Genomic DNA, 6,000 nt, shown 5'->3' on the forward strand with positions numbered 1-6,000 from the left:
CGAAGGGTTCACCAAAGAGGACCACTCACCCTCCACACCCGATCCAAATATCCAAATACACGATCCACATGCAAGACTATGTACCGTTCGGCTTTCCAAAGGGGATTTGTTCAGCGATAATGTTGCTCACGTCCATACTACCCTGAAAACGCCCGATCTCGTCTGATCTCGGACGCTAAGCAGGGTTGGTCCTGGTTAGTACCTGGATGGGAGACCGCTTGGGAATACCAGGTGCTGTAAGCATCTTGTCAAAACCATTTTTGACATTTCATGGATGTTCATCTCGTTTTGACCTCCTAAATCATGAAAGACTTCCCTCCTCTGCATATCTCACAACATTTTATTGAAGCTCTCCTGATAATCTTCATTCCCGTAGTTGTAGAAGTAATAAAGCAAAAGAATAGCAAGCGGCAACAAAGTCGACTCCTTCAACGAAGGGCTTTCCAAAGAGGACCCCTCGCCCTCCACACCGCATCCAAATATCCAAATACACGATCCACATGCAAGACTATGGACCGTTTGAATTTCCAAAGGGGATTTATTCAGCAACAATGTTGCTCACGGCCATACTACCCTGAAAACGCCCGATCTCGTCTGATCTCGGAAGCTAAGCAGGGTTGGGCCTGGTTAGTACCTGGATGGGAGACCGCTTGGGAATACCAGGTGCTGTGAGCATCTTGTCAAAACCATTTTCGACATTTCATGGATGTTCAGCTCCTTTTGACATCCTAAATCATGAAAGACTTCCCTCCTCTGCATATCTCACAACATTTTATTGAAGCTCTCCTGATAATCTTCATTCCCGTAGTTGTAGAAGTAATAAAGCAAAAGAATAGCAAGCGGCAACAAAGTCGACTCCTTCAACGAAGGGCTTTCCAAAGAGGACCCCTCGCCCTCCACACCGCATCCAAATATCCAAATACACGATCCACATGCAAGACTATGGACCGTTCGGATTTCCAAAGGGGATTTGTTCAGCGACAATGTTGCTCACGGCCATACTACCCTGAAAACGCCCGATCTCGTCTGATCTCGGAAGCTAAGCAGGGTTGGGCCTGGTTAGTACCTGGATGGGAGACGGCTTGGGAATACCAGGTGCTGTAAGCATCTTGTCAAAACCATTTTCGACATTTCATGGATGTTCATCTCCTTTTGACCTCCTAAATCATGAAAGACTTCCCTCCTCTGCACATCTCACAACATTTTATTGAAGCTCTCCTTCTGATAATCTTCATTCCCGTAGTTGTAGAAGTAATAAAGCAAAAGAAGAGCAAGCGGCAACAAAGTCGACTCCTTTAATGAAGGGTTCTCCAAAGAGGACCCCTCACCCTCCACACCCGATCCAAATATCCAAATACACGATCCACATGCAAGACTATGGACCGTTCGGATTTCCAAAGGGGATTTGTTCAGCGACCATGTTGCTCACGGCCATACTACCCTGAAAACGCCCGATCTCGTCTGATGTATGAAGCTAAGCAGGGTTGGGCCTGGTTAGTACCTGGATGGGAGACCGCTTGGGAATACCAGGTGCTGTAAGCATCTTGTCAAAACCATTTTCGACATTTCATGGATGTTCATCTCCTTTTGACATCCTAAATCATGAAAGACTTCCCTACTCTGCACATCTCACAACATTTTATTGAAGCTCTCCTTCTGATATTCTTCATTCCCGTAGTTGTAGAAGTAATAAAGCAAAAGAAGAGCAAGCGGCAACAAAGTCGACTCCTTTAACGAAGGGTTCACCAAAGAGGACCACTCACCCTCCACACCCGATCCAAATATCCAAATACACGATCCACATGCAAGACTATGGACCGTTCGGATTTCCAAAGGGGATTTGTTCAGGGATAATGTTGCTCACGGCCATACTACCCTGAAAACGCCCGATCTCGTCTGATCTCGGAAGCTAAGCAGGGTTGGGCCTGGCTAGTACCTGGATGGGAGACCGCTTGGGAATACCAGGTGCTGTAAGCATCTTGTCAAAACCATTTTCGACATTTCATGGATGTTCATCTCCTTTTGACCTCCTAAATCATGAAAGACTTCCCTCCTCTGCATATCTCACAACATTTTATTGAAGCTCTCCTTCTGATAATCTTCATTCCGTAGTTGTAGAAGTAATAAAGCAAAAGAAGAGCAAGCGGCAACAAAGTCGACTCCTTTAACGAAGGGTTCACCAAAGAGGACCACTCACCCTCCACACCCGATCCAAATATCCAAATACACGATCCACATGCAAGACTATGGACCGTTCGGCTTTCCAAAGGGGATTTGTTCAGCGATAATGTTGCTCACGGCCATACTACCCTGAAAACGCCCGATCTCGTCTGATCTCGGAAGCTAAGCAGGGTTGGGCCTGGTTAGTACCTGGATGGGAGACCGCTTGGGAATACCAGGTGCTGTAAGCATCTTGTCAAAACCATTTTCGACATTTCATGGATGTTCATCTCCTTTTGACCTCCTAAATCATGAAAGACTTCCCTCCTCTGCATATCTCACAACATTTTATTGAAGCTCTCCTGATAATCTTCATTCCCGTAGTTGTAGAAGTAATAAAGCAAAAGAATAGCAAGCGGCAACAAAGTCGACTCCTTCAACGAAGGGCTTTCCAAAGAGGACCCCTCGCCCTCCACACCGCATCCAAATATCCAAATACACGATCCACATGCAAGACTATGGACCGTTCGGATTTCCAAAGGGGATTTGTTCAGCGACAATGTTGCTCACGGCCATACTACCCTGAAAACGCCCGATCTCGTCAGATTTCGTAAGCTAAGCAGGGTTGGGCCTGGTTAGTACCTGGATGGGAGACCGCTTGGGAATACCAGGTGCTGTAAGCATCTTGTCAAAACCATTTTCGACATTTCATGGATGTTCATCTCCTTTTGACATCCTAAATCATGAAAGACTTCCCTCCTCTGCACATCTCACAACATTTTATTGAAGCTCTCCTTCTGATAATCTTCATTCCCGTAGTTGTAGAAGTAATAAAGCAAAAGAAGAGCAAGCGGCAACAAAGTCGACTCCTTTAACGAAGGGTTCACCAAAGAGGACCACTCACCCTCCACACCCGATCCAAATATCCAAATACACGATCCACATGCAAGACTATGGACCGTTCGGCTTTCCAAAGGGGATTTGTTCAGCGATAATGTTGCTCACGGCCATACTACCCTGAAAACGCCCGATCTCGTCTGATCTCGGAAGCTAAGCAGGGTTGGGCCTGGTTAGTACCTGGATGGGAGACCGCTTGGGAATACCAGGTGCTGTAAGCATCTTGTCAAAACCATTTTCGACATTTCATGGATGTTCATCTCCTTTTGACCTCCTAAATCATGAAAGACTTCCCTCCTCTGCATATCTCACAACATTTTATTGAAGCTCTCCTGATAATCTTAATTCCCGTAGTTGTAGAAGTAATAAAGCAAAAGAATAGCAAGCGGCAACAAAGTCGACTCCTTCAACGAAGTGCTTTCCAAAGAGGACCCCTCGCCCTCCACACCGGATCCAAATATCCAAATACACGATCCACATGCAAGACTATGGACCGTTTGAATTTCCAAAGGGGATTTATTCAGCGACAATGTTGCTCACGGCCATACTACCCTGAAAACGCCCGATCTCGTCTGATCTTGGAAGCTAAGCAGGGTTGGGCCTGGTAAGTACCTGGATCGGAGACCGCTTGGGAATACCAGGTGCTGTAAGCATCTTGTCAAAACCATTTTCGACATTTCAAGGATGTTCATCTCCTTTTGACCTCCTAAATCATGAAAGACTTCCCTCCTCTGCACATCTCACAACATTTTATTGAAGCTCTCCTTCTGATAATCTTCATTCCCGTAGTTGTAGAAGTAATAAAGCAAAAGAAGAGCAAGCGGCAACAAAGTCGACTCCTTTAACGAAGGGTTCTCCAAAGAGGACCCCTCACCCTCCACACCCGATCCAAATATCCAAATACACGATCCACATGGAAGACTATGGACCGTTTGAATTTCCAAAGGGGATTTATTCAGCGACAATGTTGCTCACGGCCATACTACCCTGAAAACGCCCGATCTCGTCTGATCTCGGAAGCTAAGCAGGGTTGGGCCTGGTTAGTACCTGGATGGGAGACCGCTTGGGAATACCAGGTGCTGTAAGCATCTTGTCAAAACCGTTTTCGACATTTCATGGATGTTCATCTCCTTTTGACCTCCTAAAACATGAAAGACTTCCCTCCTCTGCACATCTCACAACATTTTATTGAAGCTCTCCTTCTGATAATCTTCATTCCCGTAGTTGTAGAAGTAATAAAGCAAAAGAAGAGCAAGCGGCAACAAAGTCGACTCCTTTAACGAAGGGTTCACCAAAGAGGACCACTCACCCTCCACACCCGATCCAAATATCCAAATACACGATCCACATGCAAGACTATGGACCGTTCGGATTTCCAAAGGGGATTTGTTCAGCGACAATGTTGCTCACAGCCATACTACCCTGAAAACGCCCGATCTCGTCTGATGTCGGAAGCTAAGCAGGGTTGGGCCTGGTTAGTACCTGGATGGGAGACCGCTTGGGAATACCAGGTGCTGTAAGCATCTTGTCAAAACCATTTTCGACATTTCATGGATGTTCATCTCCTTTTGACCTCCTAAATCATGAAAGACTTCCCTCCTCTCCATATCTCACAACATTTTATTGAAGCTCTCCTGATAATCTTCATTCCCGTAGTTGTAGAAGTAATAAAGCAAAAGAATAGCAAGCGGCAACAAAGTCGACTCCTTCAACGAAGGGCTTTCCAAAGAGGACCCCTCGCCCTCCACACCGGATCCAAATATCCAAATACACGATCCACATGCAAGACTATGGACCGTTTGAATTTCCAAAGGGGATTTATTCAGCGACAATGTTGCTCACGGCCATACTACCCTGAAAACGCCCGATCTCGTCTGATCTCGGAAGCTAAGCAGGGTTGGGCCTGGTTAGTACCTGGATGGGAGACTGCTTGGGAATACCAGGTGCTGTAAGCATCTTGTCAAAACCGTTTTCGACATTTCATGGATGTTCATCTCCTATTGACCTCCTAAATCATGAAAGACTTCCCTCCTCTAAACATCTCACAACATTTTATTGAAGCTCTCCTTCTGATAATCTTCATTCCCGTAGTTTTAGAAGTAATAAAGCAAAAGAAGAGCAAGCGGCAACAAAGTCGACTCCTTTAACGAAGGGTTCTCCAAAGAGGACCCCTCACCCTCCACACCCGATCCAAATATCCAAATACACGATCCACATGCAAGACTATGGACCGTTCGGATTTCCAAAAGGGATTTGTTCAGCGACAATGTTGCTCACGGCCATACTACCCTGAAAACGCCCGATCTCGTTTGATCTTGGAAGCTAAGCAGGGTTGGGCCTGGTTAGTAACTGGATGGGAGACTGCTTGGGAATACCAGGTGCTGTAAGCATCTTGTCAAAACCATTTTCGACATTTCATGGATGTTCATCTCCTTTTGACATCCTAAATCATGAAAGACTTCCCTCCTCTGCACATCTCACAACATTTTATTGAAGCTCTCCTTCTGATAATCTTCATTCCGTAGTTGTAGAAGTAATAAAGCAAAAGAAGAGCAAGCGGCAACAAAGTCGACTCCTTTAACGAAGGGTTCACCAAAGAGGACCACTCACCCTCCACACCCGATCCAAATATCCAAATACACGATCCACATGCAAGACTATGGACCGTTTGAATTTCCAAAGGGGATTTATTCAGCGACAATGTTGCTCACGGCCATACTACCCTGAAAACGCCCGATCTCGTCTGATCTCGGAAGCTAAGCAGGGTTGGGCCTGGTTAGTACCTGGATGGGAGACCGCTTGGGAATACCAGGTGCTGTAAGCATCTTGTCAAAACCGTTTTCGACATTTCATGGATGTTCATCTCCTTTTGACCTCCTAAATCATGAAAGACTTCCCTCCTCTGCACATCTCACAACATTTTATTGAAGCTCTCCTTCTGAT

At 45.8% G+C, this 6,000-nt stretch overlaps 13 non-coding genes and 1 pseudogene across 13 annotated transcripts; all 14 read left to right on the forward strand.

Annotated features, from left to right (window-relative positions):
* Nucleotides 1-124: 124 nt before the first annotated feature.
* LOC144080506 (5S ribosomal RNA) lies at nt 125-243 on the forward strand. Its single transcript, XR_013302534.1, has one exon. It is a non-coding gene; the product is annotated as a 5S ribosomal RNA (ribosomal RNA).
* Nucleotides 244-556: 313 nt separating this feature from the next.
* On the forward strand, nt 557-675 carry LOC144080647 (5S ribosomal RNA). Its single transcript, XR_013302641.1, has one exon. It is a non-coding gene; the product is annotated as a 5S ribosomal RNA (ribosomal RNA).
* A 313-nt stretch (nt 676-988) lies between these two features.
* On the forward strand, nt 989-1,107 carry LOC144079885 (5S ribosomal RNA). Its single transcript, XR_013301934.1, has one exon. It is a non-coding gene; the product is annotated as a 5S ribosomal RNA (ribosomal RNA).
* Nucleotides 1,108-1,423: 316 nt separating this feature from the next.
* LOC144080696 (5S ribosomal RNA) lies at nt 1,424-1,542 on the forward strand (annotated as a pseudogene).
* A 316-nt stretch (nt 1,543-1,858) lies between these two features.
* Nucleotides 1,859-1,977, forward strand: LOC144080933 (5S ribosomal RNA). The gene has a single exon (XR_013302773.1). It is a non-coding gene; the product is annotated as a 5S ribosomal RNA (ribosomal RNA).
* Nucleotides 1,978-2,292: 315 nt separating this feature from the next.
* Nucleotides 2,293-2,411, forward strand: LOC144080850 (5S ribosomal RNA). Its single transcript, XR_013302694.1, has one exon. It is a non-coding gene; the product is annotated as a 5S ribosomal RNA (ribosomal RNA).
* Nucleotides 2,412-2,724: 313 nt separating this feature from the next.
* On the forward strand, nt 2,725-2,843 carry LOC144080187 (5S ribosomal RNA). The gene has a single exon (XR_013302227.1). It is a non-coding gene; the product is annotated as a 5S ribosomal RNA (ribosomal RNA).
* Nucleotides 2,844-3,159: 316 nt separating this feature from the next.
* LOC144080851 (5S ribosomal RNA) lies at nt 3,160-3,278 on the forward strand. The gene has a single exon (XR_013302695.1). It is a non-coding gene; the product is annotated as a 5S ribosomal RNA (ribosomal RNA).
* A 313-nt stretch (nt 3,279-3,591) lies between these two features.
* Nucleotides 3,592-3,710, forward strand: LOC144080524 (5S ribosomal RNA). The gene has a single exon (XR_013302551.1). It is a non-coding gene; the product is annotated as a 5S ribosomal RNA (ribosomal RNA).
* A 316-nt stretch (nt 3,711-4,026) lies between these two features.
* Nucleotides 4,027-4,145, forward strand: LOC144080852 (5S ribosomal RNA). The gene has a single exon (XR_013302696.1). It is a non-coding gene; the product is annotated as a 5S ribosomal RNA (ribosomal RNA).
* Nucleotides 4,146-4,461: 316 nt separating this feature from the next.
* On the forward strand, nt 4,462-4,580 carry LOC144079871 (5S ribosomal RNA). Its single transcript, XR_013301920.1, has one exon. It is a non-coding gene; the product is annotated as a 5S ribosomal RNA (ribosomal RNA).
* A 313-nt stretch (nt 4,581-4,893) lies between these two features.
* LOC144081130 (5S ribosomal RNA) lies at nt 4,894-5,012 on the forward strand. The gene has a single exon (XR_013302963.1). It is a non-coding gene; the product is annotated as a 5S ribosomal RNA (ribosomal RNA).
* A 316-nt stretch (nt 5,013-5,328) lies between these two features.
* Nucleotides 5,329-5,447, forward strand: LOC144080569 (5S ribosomal RNA). Its single transcript, XR_013302592.1, has one exon. It is a non-coding gene; the product is annotated as a 5S ribosomal RNA (ribosomal RNA).
* Nucleotides 5,448-5,762: 315 nt separating this feature from the next.
* On the forward strand, nt 5,763-5,881 carry LOC144080853 (5S ribosomal RNA). The gene has a single exon (XR_013302697.1). It is a non-coding gene; the product is annotated as a 5S ribosomal RNA (ribosomal RNA).
* The last annotated feature ends 119 nt before the right edge of the window (nt 5,882-6,000 follow it).

This window comes from Stigmatopora argus, chromosome 8 (assembly GCF_051989625.1).
Source record: "Stigmatopora argus isolate UIUO_Sarg chromosome 8, RoL_Sarg_1.0, whole genome shotgun sequence".
Lineage (NCBI taxonomy): Eukaryota > Metazoa > Chordata > Actinopteri > Syngnathiformes > Syngnathidae > Stigmatopora > Stigmatopora argus.